Raw genomic sequence first — 23951 nt, 5'->3', positions numbered from 1 at the left:
TTCTGGCATCACTTTAATATTTTACAGGAAAAATCTGCATTGTGTTATGAGGGCGCAGCGCTCCTGTTACCCGGTGCAGACTAAACCTTCTTAGGTCCATATTGCAATTCCAATAAGGTATTTAGATTATGTTCAGATAAGTGTGAAACCATAATCCTTATTTAGTTTTAAACCTTTATTATTATTTTATGTACATTTTTGCACCTTCATTTCGTTCTATTTTTTTTTTCTTTACTCAGATATTTCATATTTTTAACAGTTGTTGCACTTACTGCAATTTGGATATTGTACTCGTCCATGTTGCGATATCAATATTCTTTCTCCACATTGTGCAGCCCTAAATAAACAGGGGAGAAAAGGGGATTTTCTTGTTTCTCAATTTACATTTTCATTTTCATTCTTGCACGCTTTTAACAGATATCATTGAGACACAACATACATCAGTACTTTTCATGAAACTCCACATTCAGTCAGTCATTCTGTCGCTTTTTTCAACATCCTGACGCCTGTGATGCTGTGCTTTACCTTGACACAGCAGCTATATCGTGGTGCAGTGGATTAGTGCGTTGGTGTTGGGATCAGGGGGTCACAGGTTCAAACCCCACTGCAGTCAGCATGTCGTTGTGTCCCTGAGACACTTCACCCCAAATTGCTCCTGTGGGGATTGTCCACAGTATTGAGTATGTAAGTCGCTTTGGATAAAAGCGTCTAACAAGTGACATGTGATAATATCATTTAGCATCAGTCTCTTATCTCTGCAGCAGTCAGGACTCTCGTCTCATGCCTAATGCCGATTTATTGGTAGAATTTGAAGCGAGCTAAAATGGAAGTTTTGTCGAGGAGTTTTACAGCGAGGTCAAACGCCTCCCTTATGTTCCTACAATTATGTAACGTTACACAGACAGTAATAATAAAAACCAGTGGATTTAAAACCAGATATCTCCAACGCTCGGGTAAATTTGCTCCACATCTAAAAGACTCTCTCACAGTGTTCCTGTTTTTCACTCTTTGAAGTGAAGCGAGAGGGTGGAGGACCACGTAGGTGTAAAAGCAGCTGGTGAGAGGAGGCTGACACACACAGAAAGGTGGACGATGCTTCATTTCCAGGGAGAACTCTTCCCATGAGCCTCCTCCTCCTCCTCCACAAACATCCAGAGAACAGAGAACAGAGAATAAATCCGCCCCGAAGCATCCATCCAGCCAGGGATTCACCGGCATCGAGAAAAACTCACAGGTGAGACACGAGGTTAAATACACGGGGGGGGAGGAGAAGAGTCCGACATTATACCTTGTAATATGTAACTCTGGGGAAGTGTGAGGATATGGGATGGTGGGAGGATGAATTCTAGAGAGACGGGAGGTTTTTAGCTCCTGATGGGAACAATACCACAGATTTCTCACTGAAAATGTACTTTTTGGTTGTTTTTCTACAATAATGGGAAGTTTAATGTCACAAAACGTAAGACAAATGACCGATATGAGTAAAGCTAAAAAGTGTAGATGACTACCAACAGTTGTTTGGCAGTCAAGTATCCGCCTTTTCAGCAAACACTTTGACCTGTCTTAACCTGATGCACAAGTGTCATAAATAATAAAAATGTGTGTCTGTTTGAGTGAAGCCATGCCAGAGACACACAATAGGAATATAACTCAAACTGGCACACCTTCATTCACTAATAAAGCCATTATTAATGTCACTGTTGACACATTTACACATACATATATCTGAAGCATCGTTGGAGAAGACTTGAACTCACGATATGCATTTTTTATTTTCTTCTTAGCAGCAAGTGCAAATGTCTAAGGATCCTCATTAGTAAATGGCACGGAGCTAATTGAGCATGTGTAGCTTGCAGCAGGTGTGAGCAATCAGTCTGAGCACATCATCACATCCACAGGAACAACGCTGAACGATGGAGAATCGTGTCTTTTGAAGCCATGAATTCCTCAGATCATGCTACTGTTTACTGGCAGAGACATTTGAGTCCTCCTTCTTCTTAGAGAGCTGTGCAAGCTTTGTCTAAAATGTACCAGGACCCTCCTCCACTTTAAAATATAGTACACTGTAGTTTGCCATATACGCATTGTCCTAAGTGTTTAGTTTTTTTAGCTTTCAAGGTTATTTGCTATTTTGTTATTTGTGTCTAAGCCCGAGGAAACCACGCAACATATGTATGTAGCAACTGACTAAAAACAAGACTATTTTCCAATAAAGGGAAGACTGAAGATCTGTTTTATTATAACTTTATTTAAATTGTATTTCTAGAGCATGGCAGGCAAAAGAACTACAAACTATAGGACTCTTGTAGTTCTTCCTTGCCTCAAACTACATCACTTTCACGCTGAAGTACCTCTGATTTTCTACAGTTTTCTCAGCTAATATATCATGTGTTGCTTCAATCTCACATCGTTTACCCTCCGCTCTGATTGGACGTCAGAATGAAATGTGGTGAATTTATCTTGAAAGCCCCTGAACTCTGAGGAATCAACTGGTAAGTGCTTGAGTGCGGGAGGCAGCGAGGGGTCGAAACGGAAAATATAGGAACGGGGGAAAAAGCACTTTGCAGAATATCATGTTACCTTGACAACGTCAGGACATGCTTTGTGTGCAATTGTGGGGTCTTTTTGGGCATTTTCTTATATTTTAAGGGGCACTTAAGGCGCTGACGGACTGATTTCAACGTCTTGGAGCCTCTTGTCTCACACTGTGGACGAGAGGTAATTGATATTTTTGTGTCATTAAGCAGCATGATTTGATGAATAATGTCCTATGCTAGCATATCTTTGAATTCATGTGTTTTTATCTAGCATATCCAATCCTCCTTATGTGCAAATGTAATAAACCCATGTTCAAGACCGCCTTGTTCACCATTTCTGAAACTGAGGGAAAATGCTGTTTCTGATTAAAAGTTGTGTTCAATGGCATTCAAACGAGAAAAACGCTGCTGAAGGTTAATCCAATGTGTCTGTGTCACTTTGAAATGATTACTGATAATCCATCATTACATTTTTGTCAAAAACGGAGATTTCATATTAGCTGCTATGATAGCTACAACCCAGCTTCCGGTTTTGGGCAAACTGCATGCGCATCACTCTCACTCCTCAATGGAAATGTTTAGATGGATTTAGGGACCTCCCCTCGATTCTATTGGCTCTAACGGTTCAAAAGAGGTGTCAATCATCAAAATCAACCAATGGGTTCCAGAGATATGGAAAATCCACCCAAATGACCCCAGAAGTGGTTGTTTTTTTTTCTAAATCTCTCTAAAAAGGTCAAATGTCACTTGTTTTGCAGCAATCTTGATACACGGTACTTATTATATGTTTAGTTTGGATTCCTAAAGCTTTTAGTCTCCGACCCCATCATTCAAGGGTGGTTTTCACTATAAATTATGTTGTTTTTTTTTGGACGAACACTATAATTTTTTTTACTTTGTTTAATCTGAATTTCCTTTAAAATAAAAAAATCTATATTGATTCTGACTTTTCTACATCCAACTCACAGGTTTATCATTGCTTTGAGAAAAAAGATTATTAATTTACCCCTTTTAGAAGTGAAGATATGGTCATTTGTTCTGGGAATGTCATTTTCGAGCCTGAGGCCTGAAAAACAGGCTCGGGGCTTAACTGGGTATTTATATGTAACCCTATTCATTGATTTTGTCTTCCTATATTTTACCGAGAGGATCAACATTTCATTGTGTTTTATTTTTTATTATTATACCATTTATTGACTTCTGTGTCCAAGTGGCCAAGAGCTACTTCCATCCCATCGCTTACATTTATTCACGTAGCCCTCATCAGTTGAATTAAGCTACTTTTGTACACGTGTGAAATTGCAATACCCAAAGCTTATCAAAAATCTTGACTTCACACCGAGGTCCAAGAAAACGACAATTTCTCACATATTATTATGGCCCACATAATAAGTACATCACTGAACATTCACATACATGTCCTTAATCACTACCTGACAAGGCACATGTGTAAAGTAAGTGCATTCACTCTTTTTTACAGTCAGTGAGATGACTGGCACTGCATGGAGTCCACCATGGAGGTGTATGCTGGACCCACTTAGGTTCACTCTAATAGACAGTGAATGTTCTTATAGTTTTCTGGGCGTACAAGGCTCCAAAAATGTTCTGAGTTTTGCTGAGACTTAAGCTGAACATGATTTTGGAGATGTATAACCTCCATCTCCACAGGATTGACACTGAACAGTTCAGCCATCTTTTTCTTCTTTTTCTTCGTCTTGACATGAAATTATAAACCATAATAAATCAATTGTATAGGTCTAGCCTCCCTATATCTGTGTGTGAAATTGTTCCATCCTCAAAAACAAAAAACTAATACTTCTGCAGTCTAGCAACGGCCTTCTGTTTAAAAAAAAGGACACTGAATGTCCTGAATGTGGCATGACACACATGACTTAAGTCTGAACACATCAGACAACAGGAGTATTTACAACAGCATATAAAAACAAAAATAGTGCATGTGGGTGCACACTTACATTCTCTGTCTTACTGTTACATAAAACCCATGAATGTATGAGATTAAGTTAGCTTCATCATATCTCAATCAGTGATTAAGATTAAGTGAATAATAAAGTTTCTATCAGGTTACTATCAGCCTGTCAATCATTATTTGCAGGGAGGGGGCGGGGTTTGGAGGAACAGAGGAGACGGTGATTGCGGAAGCTTTTTCCTCCTGCCTTCACAAACTTTACACACTTATTTATCTTTATATACAGTCTATGGTATTTATCAACTGAAAATAGCAAGAGGACATTCATACTCTGCAATCCAAGACTTGATTAAATCCACCAAAAACCTGACATGACGATAACGAGTGTTTTTCAAAAAAACACAAATCCCTGCTGTGTGTCTCTGAGCCGCAGCGACGCGGACTGATTCAGAGCGGGTCATTCTGCTGTTGGTTCTGGACTGGTGTTGCTGGTGTTGGTGGAGAAAGCAGACTGCTCCATGTGTGGTGTCGCTGTGCCGCTGTCACATCTGTTCCTTGATCTCTGCGTCACCGACCAATTTGATATTCGTGTCACAGAAAACATTAAAAAATAAAAAAACTTTATTGTCCAGCCGCGGCCGAAAAATCAAGAAGCAACGTTACTACGCTATAATCGATAATCGAGCGGCGAGCTACTGAAAAGCTTTGTTTATTTTTGTTGTTTTTTGCTGTTTTAAATGTTGCTGTTTTCCTTGTTAAAGCACTTTGAGCTGCACCTGATGCATGAAAAGTGCTATACAAATAAAGCTTATTGTTATAATTATTATTCCTAATGCTTCAAGGTTTTCCCACAGATAACCTCGTGTTATATACCGTCAAAACGCTATGATTTGTGGGTAATTATTGTGGTATACCTCGCATAAAGAGCTCTTAATAATGACTGCAAAAGAGCTCTACTTGATTATTGGAAAACGGGACAACACTAAAAGCCTAAAATCTCAAATCTGATTGTTGGCATCGCAATAGAACCACAGGAAGTACATTTTTACATCTTAGCTGTCCCAAGTCTTTTACTATTCATTTTAATGCGACTCTGAATAGTTTACACTATGGTTGAGTCATAAACTGTGATTTTGAATGCTTGTGATTAATTGTCATTGTACATTATCCCTGAATAACACTTAGGAGTCTCACTTTGGTCAATTTTGCATTTATAAAATGTGATGCCTGTTTGCAGACAGTAGAGTATTGTCCCACAGATAACCTTGTGTTATACCGCTAACACGCTACGATTTGTGGGTAATTCTTGTGGTATAGCTCGCATAAAGAGCTCGTAATGACTGCAAAAGATCTCTCATTGATGATTGGAAAACGGGACAACCCTAATAATAAGAGCATGCATATTTTGAACAAGTGTGGACACTGCGTTTGACCACAATATTGCATATAATATTTTTGCCACATATTTTTTACTCCATGATTTGCGAATAATGAACCACACAGAGCATTCATTACAAATTCATAATGTGGACACTGGATGAATGTCAGAGGGTAAATAATATAGTGTGCGTGTATAGAGTGGCGAAGTCCCTCCCCTTCCGGTGGACCTCCATGGGACCTTATTTCGGAAAAGTTATGCATTGAAGTCAATGGAGAGAGAAAGATTATCTTTCGATCCCGTTTGAATTGTGCCATGAATTACACATATGATGTTTGTCAATTTAAAAGATAATTTTGCAAGTCAAAAAAAAAAAAATGTGTCGTAAAACTGTGAAGTAACACATTTGTTTGTGTGAAACGCTCAAAGAACTACATCTGATCTCTGGTCAACAACACACGTCACCAAGATGGCCGTCACTACTGTCTTGTCAACAAACGATTGACTACCCTCACTATCACTACAATGAAACACGTCCTGAAGAATGTCATGCAAAGCTGCCTGCCTTCCTTCCTTTGATTCTCTCTGAACTGCCTGGTCGTTTTAATGTTTAATGTCAACCATTTGTGCAGATAGCATGAAGTAGAGAAGATCGCTAGCGTTAGCGTTAGCATTTCTCCCCCGGGCTTAAATTGTGTATTATAGAATGATCACACCGGTGACAGTACTATTCAAAGGGTTCACGAAATATGACTACTACTCTTACTGTTTAACATTTTGGGTTACTTAATGTTACTTCATGTTAAGGCTAATAAAAATGACAAGGCTGTAATGCTAACTAACGTGCTAGCTACTAGCTAGGTAGCTAACTTGATCCACACACTCCTCTTTCATCAGACGGGAAGCGAAAGAACGAGCAAGACCCATTGCTGGTATGATAACAACCTGGTACTAAGCACACAGGCACAAAGTTATCTTATCTTAGCCAGCGCCATATAGATAGATTCTATCTATATGGCGCTGATCGTATATATACGGTATTATACGTGTATCGTAGTGTCTCAATTGTGACATCACTTACGCGACTCTGGGATTTGTAGTCTTTCTAGTTTCGTATTTTTCAAAGTCTTATATTTCAACAGTTTTAAGACAAACTGTGACTTTTTTGACATGGAAATGATTTTTTAAGATTGACAAACATCATATGTGTAATTCATGGCACAATTCAAACGGGATCGAAAGATAAGTTTTCTCTCCCCATTGACTTCAATGCATAATTTTTCCGAAATAAGGTCCCATACCCCGGAAGTAAGTGGGAGGGACTTCGCCACTCTATACTGTATATAGGGTGTGATTTCTGAAATAGTGCTCATCATCTCCCACAGACATAAGACAAAGAGCAGCTGAAGGACTGAAGCAGCCTACATGTATTTGATGTAGTTATACACGTAAATCAGGAGGGGATTGACTGGAAGGAAGTCAGATGTAAGGCTTGTTAACTTAAAGGGGACCTATCATGCAAAATGCACTTTTGTACGTCTTTTCTACATGAATATGTGTCCCCGGTGTTCCAGGGAACTCACCAAGTGTCAGAAAACACAACCCTCTCTATTTTCCTCCATACCCAAATCTCTAAAAAAGGGGCTGCAACGGATCTGATAAAAACTGATCCAGATTTGAACACTGTCCTGACGTCAGGACGGTGGCGCTACGGCTATTGGGCCAACTCCACCAATCAGGAGGAGACAGCCACGGCCATTCCCGTTCGAAAGCGCTGGAGACGCTGTAGTACATATGCCAGGCCTGTAGATGGTGCTGTTCTCACTGAATCTGCCCTTGCTAAAACAGGGATAAAAAATGTCAAATTGAGCAAAATGAGGCATGGCTAAAATGCATGATCTGTTTGGTATTTTGAAGAAAAAAAAGTATAAATATGCCTTATATAGGTATGGCATGATAGGTCCACTTTAAGTGTGAGTTAAATACGTTGTTATGCAGCCATGAAAGCTGTCACTGAATCTGCAGACTCCAGAAATACTGCTGACAACCAATAATGCACTTAAAGTTGGCAATGAGTGCATTCTGACAATAAAGTAATAACGTATTTCTACCTCAATGTCACATGTTTAGCCTCTTTCATTGAAGATTTAAGTTAAATATGTGTCTGAGAAATGACACATTAGTGTAAATAAAAATGTTGAAGTTTTGTTTCTGGCTGTTTATCCACTGATGATGTCATGGTGATTTCCCATCAGTAGCTGCAGTGGGGATTTTTTACTTATAAATGGTAATGAATGATAAAGAAGTGACACATACCTCAGTATGATGCAGCACTTTACCAGACCTGATAACTGATCACAACTAATACAGAAACTTTTTTAACATACAAGCAATTACAACCATATTTCAAGAATTACACACAAGCTGTAGCCATTTCTTGTAACTAGCCAAAACCAAATTTAAAGTACATAATGCAAATTACTCAAATACTGAGGGCTATTCATACACATTTGATATCCTTTACAACAACCTGCTGGTCTCTCCTCTGCATTTGTATATCCTTAGATAACTTTACACTGTTAATACGCTCACAACCATCTATTTAGAAAATCTGTTTTTATACAGAGGAGGGAGAAGTACTAAGATCTTGTACTTGAGTATAAGTAGAAGTACTAAGATCTTGTACTTGAGTATAAGTAGAAGTACTAAGATGTTGTACTTGAGTAAAAGTAGAAGTACTCAGATCTTGGACTTGAGTAAAAGTAGAAGTACTCAGATGTTGTACTTGAGTAAAAGTAGAAGTACTCAGATCTTGGACTTGAGTAAAAGTAGAAGTACTCAGATGTTGTACTTGAGTAAAAGTAGAAGTACTAAGATGTTGTACTTGAGTAAAAGTAGAAGTACTAAGATGTTGTACTTGAGTAAAAGTAGAAGTACTCAGATCTTGGACTTGAGTAAAAGTAGAAGTACTCAGATGTTGTACTTGAGTAAAAGTAGAAGTACTAAGATGTTGTACTTGAGTAAAAGTAGAAGTACTCAGATCTTGTACTTGAGTACAAGTAGAAGTACCAGAGTGTAGGAATACTCTGTTACAGTAAAAGTCCTGTATTCAAAATGTTCCTCAAGTAAAAGTAGAAAAGTATTATCATCAAAATATAGTGAAAGTAGCGACAGTAAAAGTAGTCATTGTGCAGATTGGTCCATTTCAGAATAATATATATGATATGTTTTATAATGATTGATCATGAAAGTGTTCTCAAAGCTGGTAAAGGTGCAGCTAGTTTGAATGACTTTGTATACTGCAGGGTAGCTTGTGGATTTACTCCAGGTGGAACTAAAGTCTGATTTAACACTTGGTTATATTTCACATCATTCATCCACATCTGTAAAGTAACTAAAGGTATTAAATACATGTAGTGGAGGAAAAGTACACCATTTACCTCTGAACTGTAGTGGAGTTGAAGTACAAGTATCTCAACAGTTGAGTTAAGTACAGTACTTGAGCACATTTACTTAGTTACTTTACACCTCTGTTTTTATAAAATATATCATGTTTCTATCTATCAAAAACACTCAGTAAGTACATTATGTTTCTTTGTCTATATTCAAACATTTAGCACCAGGCAGTAACACTTCAGGTGTATTCGACACTGACCTGTTGGGTTATTGTTATCTCCAGATAAAGGAAGTTCTGGTTAATAAAAACTGTCCAATCACGGACAGCTGACAACACTCAGGTCGGGGAATTCCAATAACGGTGACACACACACACCTGTCCACCTAAACACACACACACACACACACACACACACACACACACACACACACACACACACACACACACACACACACACACACGCATGTATGTATGTATTTTAAATGAAAACAGTGATGTACCTCTTTAAAGTAGAGACACTACTTACTGATATACACCTGAACATCAGCAGGAGAGGACTCTTTAAAGTAGAGACACTACATACTGATATACACCTGAACATCAGCAGGAGAGGACTCTTTAAAGTAGAGACACTACATACTGATATACACCTGAACATCAGCAGGAGAGGACTCTTTAAAGTAGAGACACTACATACTGATATACACCTGAACATCAGCAGGAGAGGACTCTTTAAAGTAGAGACACTACATACTGATATACACCTGAACATCAGCAGGAGAGGACTCTTTAAAGTAGAGACACTACATACTGATATACACCTGAACATCAGCAGGAGAGGACTCTTTAAAGTAGAGACACTACATACTGATATACACCTGGACATCAGCAGGAGAGGACTCTTTAAAGTAGAGACACTACATACTGATATACACCTGAACATCAGCAGGAGAGGACTCTTTAAAGTAGAGACACTACATACTGATATACACCTGGACATCAGCAGGAGAGGACTCTTTAAAGTAGAGACACTACATACTGATATACACCTGAACATCAGCAGAATAAGTCCTCTTAAATGTAAAAATAAACAAATAAAAAGCTTGTTTGACGCTGTGACAGAACTGTTGCTGGATCAAATTGTCACCAATGCCTCTCTGCCTTAAAATGGGACGACTTTTTTCTAGTGCTTCACCCATCGGAGCTGTGAAAGTTCAACTAGCCGCATCACGTTGTATTTATGGATCCAATGGGACAAGGACACTCGTCTCTGTCACCCAGCGAACAACCTCCATGAATCATAAATTAGTCACAGTTCATGTGAAACTCGGAAAAGAAATCATGCAATAAACCCTTTTTAAAGTCTTCTTATTTGTTAGGTAACATCAAATCTTGATTATTCTCCTAAAGTCTCTGAAACAGTCAATACAAACTTGTGAAATCAGACCTAAATAAAACAATTAAACCAGTTATTTGTTTACATTTTTGTAGTTAATACAATACAGTTTCTCGTTGTTTCCTGTAAAGTAATTACACGTTTATACGAGAATAATTTAAATCAGAATCAGAAACAGCTTTATTGCCAGGTAGGTTAACACGTACGAGGAATTTGACGTAATGTTGTGGTGCACATAAAAGTAAAACAAAACTTAAAAACACAAAAACTATTTTAAGAAAACTAAAATAACATTAAAAAATATTCTAAAATATAGTAAAATATAGCAGTATTTACATTGAATATGGTTGAAATCGTAGAAACAGAATAGGAATCAATCACAAATGAATCTTTAATAATAAGAGGTGCCCTGCTACACAATCTAAGAGTCATTTATATAAAGTATTATAATATATATAATAGTTAAATAGATTCGTAGTAAACAGGTAGGTGCGAAACCCCACAAATATGTCAAAGTCAAAGTCAACTTTAATTGTCAATCTCAGTTTGTTGTACGACAGAGAGATCAAAATACCGTTTCCTACAATCACTAATACAATAATACAAATATGGATAAAATATGTATAAAATATGTATATCCTATATATACACAATCAACAGACACATTTATACATATGCACACATTAAGATAAAAAGACAAAATATGTGAATTTATGCAAATATATGGCAGGAAATCCACATCATGTGCATCACTCTGGTGAAATAATCTGGTTTGCTAATGAGGTCATTATCTATGCAACAGACGAGGTAGAAAGGGATTGTTTGGGAGTGTCCGGAGTGACGGAGCTGTCGTCACGACGATGAACATCAAACACTTAATGTGTGAGAGGGACGTTCGAAAAACGTAGAGAAGTTTCCAGAGTGAGAAGAGTGTGTTCTCTGAAAACACGTTGGAACGGAGGGGAAATCCCTGTCCGAGGTGTGAATCACACACACACACACACACACACACACACACACACACACACACACACACACACACACACACACACACACACACACACACACACACACTCACGGACACGCACACACACTCACGGACACGCACACACACGCATACAGACACACGCACACACAGACACGCAGACACACACACGCACACACACACTCACGGACACACACACACACACACACACACATGGACGGATGCACACACACACACACGCATACACACACACACACACACACACACACACACACACACACACACACAAACACATACACGCACACACACGCACACAGGCACACACACACTCACGGACACACACACAGACACACACACACACACTATGTCTACATATGAATTATTTTGTGTGTGTGTGTGTGTGTGTGTGTGTGTGTGTGTGTGTGTGTGTGTGTGTGTGTGTGTGTGAGAGAAGACGGTTTGTGGTGAGTTTCCTGTCAGAGACACGCTGGGACCACTCTTTACTCAGAAGAGGAGGGGATAATCCCCCCCGTTCCCCCTGTGTGTCTCCTGATACCAAACCAAACCGTTTACTCCAGTCATTTCTCTAATTTTGGAATCAATGCCTGCACATATTGAAGCGTTATCCCTCAAATAAAAGCATGCTTTAGTACTAGAACTACTCAAATATGAAGTGGTGGATCCATGGCTTCATGTTGCACAGCCAAGCTTTGTTCAAACCCACTCAGTTATATTTGAGTTTATTTAAAAAAGGCTCAAACTTTCCAAATTCACCAGATATTGTAACTTCGTTTTTGTGAAGAGTTGCATCAATCACACAAACAGTTTGATATGAAAAGTGTTTTCCAAATGTAAAGAAACTAACATTTTCATATCATAATGAGGATGGAAAAGTGTGCTGCAAAACGTTCACACTGTCATGTATTGCATCCATCACACATTTATTGCATCCATCACACATTTATTACATCAATCACACAAACAGTTTGATATATAAGGAAAAAAGGTTTGTTCGAAAAGTAAGGAAACTAAATGGGATGTTTTTTGACGCATTAAGGTTTCATGTCTGTAAAATGTTCACTATTTATTTGTTACTCTTCGTCCAAAAATATCATAATGAGGATGAAAAAGTGCGCTGCAAAATGTTCACACTGTAATTTATTGCATCAATCACACAAACAGTTTGATATTCTGGATGGAAAATGGTTTGTTCCAAATGTAAGGAAACTAAAAGGCAAGTTTTTGGACGCATTTAAGTTTCATTTTTGTCAAATTGTTTAAATAAATATTGTTCTCTTCGTCCAAAAATACCATAATGAGGATGGGAAAGTGCGCTGCAAAACGTTCACACTGTAATTTATTGCATCAATCACACATTTATTGCATCAATCACACAAACAGTTTGATATGCTGGATGGAAAATGGTTTATTCCAAATGTAAGGAAACTAAAAGGGAAGTTTTTGGACGCATGTAGGTTTCATGTCTGTAAAATGTTCACTATTTATTTGTTACTCTTCGTCCAAAAATACCATAATGAGGATGGAAAAGTGTGCTGCAAATCGTTCACACTGTCATTTATTGCATCAATCACACAAACAGTTTGATATGCGCTGAGGGAAAAGGGTTGTTCCAAGTGTAAGGAAACTAAAAGGGAAGTTTTTGGACGCTTTTAAGTTTCATTTTTGTCAAATGTTCACAATTATTTTGTTTCTCTTCCTCCAAAAATACCATAATGAGGATGGAAAAGTGCGCTGCAAAATACTGCATTTATATATATATATGTCATTTATTGTCACCGTCACCATCCTAAACTTTCCCCTGGACAATCCCTTCATCAAAGACCTCGACCGTGGGATGTCTCAACGTTAACGCACAGAAAAAGTACCTTTCTTTCAAATAAAAAAACCCTGCTTTGAGATCACAGACAATATCTGATTTCTCCGAATAAAAAAAAGCTTAGTTTCTTCTCACATGTTTGCTCTTTAGCTCCAAATTCAAAACAGGACTGTCTTATCTGAAAGTCATCTTCAAACAGTGCAGATTTGTGTCTTTTAAAAGGTTTAATTTGTAACATTTCTACATTTTAATATCTCAAAACAACTACTCCTCTTAAATATGTTGTTGAATATAAAATGCAACCAACTATTCACCACCAAGAGAAATCTCTAAAGATCTTCTGCAATGGTGTCATGTCATCTTTATGCATCCTTCAGTGTTGTTTCATCCACTTGTAAGCCACTTTACTGGGATGCATTGTCAGGATTTTGCTGGTTTTAATTCTTAATTTTGATCAGATGAAGGATTGTAGTCATCAGAGAAACAGGCTGAGCGACTCATAGCAAACCACGTCAACCAGAAACAATGTGTTTATTCAGTGTTTATTGACACGTTTGTTTGTTTGCGAGAACATGAGACCTCTGCGGATGATTTGGAAAAGCTGAAGGATGAACAAATGCAAAGATGCCAATCGTGGTGAGGACCAAAACTACCCCTTGTTTCTTCAGAAAGTTACCAAACTATATACAGTATGTCTATGCTCCTGTAGTATTCTGGACTTTTTTAAGGACATTTCTATTATCCAGAATATTTTACATTTTTATATTTGATATAGCCTTTTTCATCTACCTACCTACCTACCTACCTACCTACCTACCTACCTACCTACCTACCTACCTACCTACCTACCTACCTACCTACCTACCTACCTACCTACCTACCTACCTACCTACCTACCTACCTACCTACCTACCTACCTACCTACCTACCTACCTACCTACCTACCTACCTACCTACCTACCTACCTACCTACCTACCTACCTACCTACCTACCTACCTACCTACCTACCTACTACCTACCTACCTACCTACCTACCTACCTACCTACCTACCTACCTACCTACCTACCTACCTACCTACCTACCTACCTACCTACCTACCTACCTACCTACCTACCTACCTACCTCCTACCTACCTACCTACCTACCTACCTACCTACCTACCGTACCTCCTACCTACCTACCTACCTACCTACCTGCCTACCTACCTACCTACCCTACCTACCTACCTACCTACCTACCTACCTACCTACCTACCTACCTACCTACCTACCTACCTACCTACCTACCTACCTACCTACCTACCTACCTACCTACCTACCTACCTACCTACCTACCTACCTACCTACCTACCTACCTACCTACCTACCTACCTACCTACCTACCTACCTACCTACCTACCTACCTACTACCTACCTACCTACCTACCTACCTACCTACCTACCTACCTACCTACCTACCTACCTATCTATCTATCTATCTATCTATCTATCTATCTATCCATCTATCCATCTATCTCCTCTCTTATTTTTGAATTATTATGAGACCCCAAAGGATATTTAAAGTACATATTGTGCATTCTCACTACTCTTCATCCTTTTGTGTAGATGAATTGTTCCATAAGCACTACATTACCTTCAGATTCCTCATACACTTAAAATAACTTTGCCAAGTAAAAAGCAAATATAAAAAATATTGCCAACATGAAAATCTTCCTACAGTGCTCTGAAAAAATGGAAACTTGTATATGTATTATAAATCAATTACATTCATGTGATTACATTATGATTCTTTGACTCATTATGGGATGTGAAGATTCCTAAATAAATAGTAACTTCACTAAATTGGTGAGATTTCTGTTTTTTTTATATGATAAATCATGATAGGGAAATTCAAGTGTTATATGAGCAATAGGAGTGAGAGAGCTAAAAGCACACATACAGATGATAAGGGATAAAGAGAGACTTAACATGTCAGTATGAATACAAAATAACAATAGGGGAAGGTAAACTATTAAGTAGCTGAATTTAAATGTATTAATGATTCGGATAATTTGCATATTTTGATTAATCTCTTAAAATCAGTCCGGGAACACGAAACAACTGGCAGAACAACAATTAAACCCTTTTACTGAAATAAATGTCATTTAACAGAACGACCAACTACATGCTAGCAGCTTGTCTGGATCTCTGCCTTCTTCTTCCACACACACACACACACACACACACACACACACACACACACACACACACACACACACACACACACACACACACACACACACACACACACACACACACACACACACACACACACACACACACACACACACACACACACACACACACCACACACACACACACACACACACACACACACACTCTCTCCCACAGAGTCCATTCATTCTGTTTGGATGGAGCTCAAACTCCACCACTGACACTGAGCCGCTGCCAAGCAACACACACTCTCTGATAACCAAATTATCGTGCACATGTTATGAAATAATATCCAATTAGTATGCGGAGACTTTTAATTCTATTAACTCACCCTCGTTAAGTCCTCTCTTTGACTCGTGCAGGACTGGATTTTGGACAACAATGTATTTTATACGGTGGCCGACTTGACAACACCTGCAGCATTTAGAGAACATTCAGCAACTCGAGGAGACATGCGCAGCGTTTACTAAAAGCTGCAGAAACCAAACGCTGAAGAAGCTCAGAACACAACGGAGACCAGGGGACACTAAAGAGTGACGCACACAGCTGGGAGACCAGGGGACACTAAAGAGTGACGCACACAGCTGGGAGACCAGGGGACACTAAAGAGTGACGCACACAGCTGGGAGACCAGGGGACACTAAAGAGTGACGCACACAGCTGGGAGACCAGGGGACACTAAAGAGTGACGCACACAGCTGGGAGACCAGGGGACACTAAAGAGTGACGCACACAGCTGGGAGACCAGGGGACACTAAAGAGTGACGCACACAGCTGGGAGACCAGGGGATACTAAAGAGTGACTCACACAGCTGGGAGACCAGGGGACACTAAAGGGTGACGCACACAGCTGGGAGACCAGGGGACACTAAAGAGTGACGCACACAGCTGGGAGACCAGGGGACACTAAAGAGTGACGCACACAGCTGGGAGACCAGGGGACACTAAAGACTGACGCACACAGCTGGGAGACCAGGGGACACTAAAGAGTGACGCACACAGCTGGGAGACCAGGGGACACTAAAGAGTGACGCACACAGCTGGGAGACCAGGGGACACTAAAGAGTGACGCACACAGCTGGGAGACCAGGGGACACTAAAGAGTGACGCACACAGCTGGGAGACCAGGGGATACTAAAGAGTGACGCACACAGCTGGGAGACCAGGGGACACTAAAGAGGGACGCACACAGCTGGGAGACCAGGGGACACTAAAGAGTGACGCACACAGCTGGGAGACCAGGGAACACTAAAGAGTGACGCACACAGCTGGGAGACCAGGGGACACTAAAGGGTGACGCACACAGCTGGGAGACCAGGGGACACTAAAGAGTGACGCACACAGCTGGGAGACCAGGGGACACTAAAGAGTGACGCACACAGCTGGGAGACCAGGGGACACTAAAGACTGACGCACACAGCTGGGAGACCAGGGGACACTAAAGAGTGACGCACACAGCTGGGAGACCAGGGGACACTAAAGAGTGACGCACACAGCTGGGAGACCAGGGGACACTAAAGAGTGACGCACACAGCTGGGAGACCAGGGGACACTAAAGAGTGACGCACACAGCTGGGAGACCAAGGGACACTAAAGAGTGACGCACACAGCTGGGAGACCAGGGGACACTAAAGAGTGACGCACACAGCTGGGAGACCAAGGGACACTAAAGAGTGACGCACACAGCTGGGAGACCAGGGGACACTAAAGAGTGACGCACACAGCTGGGAGACCAAGGGACACTAAAGAGTGACGCACACAGCTGGGAGACCAGGGGACACTAAAGAGTGACGCACACAGCTGGGAGACCAGGGGACACTAAAGAGTGACGCACACAGCTGGGAGACCAGGGGACACTAAAGAGTGACGCACACAGCTGGGAGACCAGGGGACACTAAAGAGGGACGCACACAGCTGGGAGACCAGGGGACACTAAAGAGTGACGCACACAGCTGGGAGACCAGGGGACACTAAAGAGTGACGCACACAGCTGGGAGACCAGGGGACACTAAAGAGGGACGCACACAGCTGGGAGACCAGGGGACACTAAAGAGTGACGCACACAGCTGGGAGAGCAGGGGACACTAAAGTGTGACGCACACAGCTGGGAGATCAGGGGACACTAAAGAGTGACCCAATGATCACATTGTTAACATGGGTTGCCAATTCACGGACCAAAAAGAAAGTGTGGACTGGTAGCTGGAGAAAGCTGTGTGTGTGTGTGTGTGTGTGTGTGTGTGTGTGTGTGTGTGTGTGTGTGTGTGTGTGCGTGCGTGCGTGCGTGCGTGTGTGTGTGTGAGAAAGAGTGTGTGTATAAAATCAAAGTGGAAACTGAATTTCTCTCTAGGGGAATCTCCTTCTTTAACAAATATTGTGCATCCGGTGATTTCTATTTCGTTAGTTCATATTGCAATTATGATAACCAGCCTGTCCCATAATATATTTGTGTGTGTGTGTGTGTGTGTGTGTGTGTGTGTGTGTGTGTATAACATTATAATATCTAATATCTCTGGCTAACATGTCACTGTTGCATCCCTGATCAAAATGCAACACAGCATCTCTGCCTTACAGTTAAACAAGCCAGTTTGCGTGATATCAGAAAAGGAGAGAGTTCCATCGAGAGAAAGAGAGATAGACTCGAGCAAGAGTAGGACAAAAAAAATTAGCGAGAGAGGTGCGAGGCCTTCATCGTTCGCCCACACATATTCCATCCACTTCTACATCACTCCATTACCTCCATGTAAATGACAGCTCTCTGCATCCCGCTGAGGGGAGAAACAGGCCTATTAACACCGAGCAGAGAAAACCCAGGCACTGTTCAGCCCACGCAGAGTGGTCCTCCTTCACCCTCACACTCCCACACACACACACACACACACACACACACACACACACACACACACACACACACACACAGCTGGCGGGGGGGAGAAGAAGAAGGAGGTGGGCACGCCGGATGGTCATTCAGCAGAAAAGGCTGGACCCAACCGGTTTATAATCTGACGCACAAAAGCAAGATGAAATCACTCGACTTGTGATGGTTGGGGGATGTGGGCAGTTGAATTAAACATTAGGAATCAACCCGACGTATCTTTCTCTATATTTTCAGAACATTAAGTCTAATTTCTCCGCGCTGTGTACATCGGTGTCAAAGCAGGTTTATTTATATAGTACATTTCATCACAAGGCGATCCAAAAGTGCTTTACACAAAACATTTAAAGTGTGAAGATACAAGCTCAAATAAAAGAAGTCAGGTAGAAAGTGCAAGAAGAAAATGCAACGTGCAGTCTAAGGTATAAATAAGTATTTGATTTAATACAAGGCAGCAAACAGAAAAGTCTGCAGTCTTTATTTGAAAGGATTTCGCCGTTTTCTGGTATTTCTTTCCACATAAATGGAGTTTAATAACGTAACGCTTCTTCTCCAGGTTTAGTTTGGACTCTGGGACAAAACACCGTTTGCTACAGAGGTGGAAGAAGTACTCAGATATTTGATATCTTGAGTCAAAGTAGAAGTTAAATCCTGTGATTAAGATCTTTACTCAAGTAAAAGTACTTAAAGTCAAAGTACTCAGCATGCAGAAAAGTACATTTCAGGATCATATTGGAAGGGATAGTGTGCGACGAGGCGGTTATTAATGAAAAAGGAACACTTGTTCTTTCTATATATATGTTGTATTAGCAAATAATCTGAACCTGGAAAGTAACTAAGGCTGTAGAGGAGTAAAAAGTACAGTATTTGCCTCCAAAATGTAGAAAATAAAAGTATAAAGTAGTACAATAGAAGTACAAGTACCTCGAATGTGTACTTAAGTTTAGTACTTGAGTAAATGTACTTATTATGTGACATTACAGTGTAATTCCCTCTCTCAGACGTCAGACCAGACGCACAAATGATCAGCCCGTCAAAATAACACACACACACACACACACACACACACACACACACACACACACACACACACACACACACACACACACACACACACACACACACACACACACACACACACACACACACACACACACACACACACACACACACACACACTCTCTCTCTGGACTGTGACTGCCGTCCTTCACACACAGCAGCACCCAGATTCCCCCGTCCACTTCCCTTCCTAAATATTGTGGAGCCGGTGGAAACATGGGATAATATTTTGGAGGGGAGTGGAAAAGACAACGGCAGATCGTGGACAACATTCATCTCAGAGCTGCCCCTCCAAACCACGTTTGGAATTTGTGATTGCAACGTCAACACACGTGTGTGTTTTCTCACTTTCAGTGCACGGAAACTGTCTGGATCGCAGGGAAGAGTGTGTGTGTGTGTGTGTGTGTGTGTGTGTGTGTGTGTGTGTGTGTGTGTGTGTGTGTGTGTGTGTGTGTGTGTGTGTGTGTGTGTGTGTGTGTGTGTGTGCGTGCGTGCGTGGATGTTATCTTATTTTATTAATCTAACATGCTTCAATAGCAATTATTTCTTTTTACATTTGTCTTTTTTATTTCTTAATCATTTAACCTTTATTAGAATTATGGCATTTGTATTTCTGTTGTACCTATACAGTATGTTCACTTAGTTTTATGGGGTTGTATATTTGATATTATATTGTTGCATGGACTCAGTCGTCTTGTCTCTTATCTGTCAGAGAAACCATTATTTATTTGTGTTTGTATTATCATACCTTTGACCTCCCTGTGTCTGTTAACCTGATAACATGTTATATTTCACTGCATTAAAGTTCTTAACAAATAATCTGAGGAGAATCTCTTAACGTGTGATGTGTCATGGTGTAAAGCACTTTGAGCTGCATGTGCTGTATGAACAGTGCTATATAAATAAAGCTTTATTATTATTAAAGAAAAAACTAGATGTGTTCAAAATGTGTTCATACAGTCTATAGAAATCACATGCATTAGTGGGACCTGGTTGTTCTGGAGCTCTGACCTCCAGAACAAAAGAGCTGAATGGGTTTCATTAAAGCAAAGTGCAATAATAACCAAGTCCAGTTTGCTGCAGATAATAGACAGCCACTCAGAGCGATGTATCATTATGCTGATTTGAATTAGCACACACTCTGCTACAACGATGTATGCATTCAGGCAAGAGGAGCGATAATGTCAGATGCTTATCATGAAAGAAATTGCACAATATTTCCAGTCGGTTATGTTTAAGAGCACAGGAAACTACGACCTTGTTCTCTAAGAATTGTGATCATATATACGCTCAGTAGCAACATGCTGTGATGGGAACACAATCATCAGCATAATGAGGAAATGAGAAGTCACAGCAGGCACGTCTTCATGTGGTCAGACGTGCATTCATACAAATGTTGTGTCTTCTTCAGGGTCACGTGATCAGCGACAGGTGGATGTATTTAAAGCTGCTACGCTAGTCAATGCACAGTGTGTTGTTCACTCATATGTCACTCATTTTGTAAGACTGGGCTAATTAATGAAGACTACATTGTTCCCGCTCTGGCTCGAAACCCTGGAGATGAGCTCAGAGCAGCATGGGAACATCATCTGTTGACGAGGAAACATTTGTTCATTTCCGCAACATGTTACTGACATGTTTAGTAACATGTTGCATTAGCTCTCCTTATAATATCCGCTGTAGCAACTGAAGCATTGTTGACATTTTAAAGGTATGTTCAAGCAACTCAAAGTGAAAAACTGCACTGATACACCTGAACATCAGCAGGAGAGGACTCTTTAAAGTAGAGACACTACATACTGATATACACCTGAACATCAGCAGGAGAGGACTCTTTAAAGTAGAGACACTACATACTGATATACACCTGAACATCAGCAGGAGAGGACTCTTTAAAGTAGAGACACTACACACTGATATACACCTGAACATCAGCAGGAGAGGACTCTTTAAAGTAGAGACACTACATACTGATATACACCTGAACATCAGCAGGAGAGGACTCTTTAAAGTAGAGACACTACATACTGATATACACCTGAACATCAGCAGGAGAGGACTCTTTAAAGTAGAGACACTACATACTGATATACACCTGAACATCAGCAGGAGAGGACTCTTTAAAGTAGAGACACTACATACTGATATACACCTGAACATCAGCAGGAGAGGACTCTTTAAAGTAGAGACACTACACACTGATATACACCTGAACATCAGCAGGAGAGGACTCTTTAAAGTAGAGACACTACATACTGATATACACCTGAACATCAGCAGGAGAGGACTCTTTAAAGTAGAGACACTACATACTGATATACACCTGAACATCAGCAGGAGAGGACTCTTTAAAGTAGAGACACTACATACTGATATACACCTGAACATCAGCAGGAGAGGACTCTTTAAAGTAGAGACACTATACTGACACGTGAATATTTGGTTAAAATCTTTAACCAAAATGTTTTTGAGCCAAAAGCTTAAACATTTTGGCATCAAAATGTGCAGCTAATATTGGTTATTTTAAAGCTGGCAAAGCCTTGAGAGTTTGAACAAATGGTTCAGTAATAAGGTTTAAAACAGAGAAAAGCAGTAGCAATATTTCCACGCCTGTTCCCTGCCAATAACCAAAAGAAGAAGGAGAAGAGTTCAACCAATCACAGCGCTGGATTTATTCCCTTGGCTTTTTCTGAAGACACAAAAAAACATTATTCACGATTATAGATAACTGGAAAATGCATAATGTAATTTCTAGAGACAGAAGTGATGATCTGCAAATGGACTGCTACCCTCTTGCAGATGGTGAACATGACTTTGTGAAGTAATCATATTATAAACTATTGCAACACAATCACATGAGCCGTGTGTGCTGCAGACATTCTTAGAAAGTAACTGTACAGATGGCCATGCCTCCATCTCCATCTCCATCTCCATCTCCATCTCCATCATTTGGTGGAATATAAACATGATTTTAAGGTTGGATCACATTGTCTTTTCTCCATTTCATTGCTTCAAGTCTGCTGGTATGACACCAAACACTGCTTTAAACCCCTGTAAAGCTTACAATCAAACCCCCCTGCTTTAATTCATATTCATTTGAGAACGGCACGCTTCATAGTGAGTCTGTGCTGTTATATTCACATGAATTTACACATTTACACACCAGTTTTCTGTTCCTTCATGAGCTCGTTAGAAGGCTGTTTGCAGCGTTTTCCACCAATTTTCTGTCGCCTTCCTCCCCCTCCTCCTTTTGTCCGTCTGTCACATCCTCCGTCTCTCTATCTCTAGCGTCTCTTCGGAGGACACTGCTGAGATTTTCCTGTTTTAATGTGCAGGTGTGAACTAGGGTTTGGATGCTATTGTCAAGTGTGTGCGTGTGTGTGTGTGTGTGTGTGTGTGTGTGTGTGTGTGTGTGTGTGTGTGTGTGTGTGTGTGTGTGTGTGTGTGTGTGTGTGTGTGTGTGTGTGTGTGTGTGTGTGTGTGTGTGTATGTGACTGAATAAGAGAGCGAAAAATGAAAAGAAAGTTTGCGCTAAATGAAAGACAGACTAATAGGGAAAGCAATTTTAGGACATGTGTCGAGGGGAATGACTGGCGACGCACACACACACACACACACATATATAAATGTATACACACACACACACACACACACGCACACCATGCGGCGTGGGAGGAGGAGAGTTCTAGTTAAGAGTGCGTTCATGGATCACTCACACAAGTTCATTGAGCCTCAGAGGAAGAGCGAGGAGCAGAGAAATGAGGGACGAGTTGTGTTTTTATTTTATCTGATTATCAGGAAAAGAGAAGTTTGAAGAGCGCCGCAGAGAGGGGAGAGGAGAGGGCTTGTAAAGAACGAGAGGGGAGGAGAGAGAGAGAGAGAGAGAGGGAGGGAGAGAGGAAGAGGAGGGAGAGAGGAAGAGGAAGGGGGAGACAGAGAAGAAGAGAGACAGACGGACGGATGGAGGAGAAGCATGCAGCCGCGAAGAGGAGGAGAAACAAAGCGTGTTGACGGAGGAAGTGAACATGTGCTCAGGTACGTTTATCATTCAGACTCTTCCTCACTGCCTCCTCTTCCTCTCTCTGCAACACACATCACTTTACACAAGGTAGGACTGTCTAATCTGATAAGTATTTCATTTGTCTTTGCTTGTACTGTTCTGTGCACTTTTCAGGCTTTTAAATCCCATGCATTTCAGCTTTTCAGTTTCAGCTTTTCAGTTAAATGTTGCATGATATTATTTGCAAAAAAAGTAAGAAGAAAAGTGGAATTGTTCATGTTAGATTGATGCCACAGATGCAGTGCAAATGAGGAGATTTTATTCATATCGAGCTGTCTCTTGCCGTGT

The 23951-nt window shown here is 40.6% G+C and overlaps 1 long non-coding RNA gene across 1 annotated transcript in view; it reads left to right on the top strand.

The window, feature by feature from the left end:
- The first annotated feature begins 23358 nt into the window (after positions 1-23358).
- The window catches only part of LOC117476950, a 31591-nt gene continuing 30998 nt past the window's right edge, over positions 23359-23951 (top strand). The window contains exon 1 of the long non-coding RNA XR_004555304.1: positions 23359-23638. This is a non-coding gene — a long non-coding RNA (uncharacterized LOC117476950). The remainder of the gene's footprint in view (positions 23639-23951) is intronic.

This window comes from Trematomus bernacchii, unplaced genomic scaffold (genome assembly GCF_902827165.1).
Source record: "Trematomus bernacchii unplaced genomic scaffold, fTreBer1.1, whole genome shotgun sequence".
NCBI classification, from domain to species: Eukaryota; Metazoa; Chordata; class Actinopteri; order Perciformes; family Nototheniidae; genus Trematomus; species Trematomus bernacchii.
Note: the sequence above shows the minus strand (reverse complement) of the source record. Positions and strands in the feature narration are given on the sequence as shown.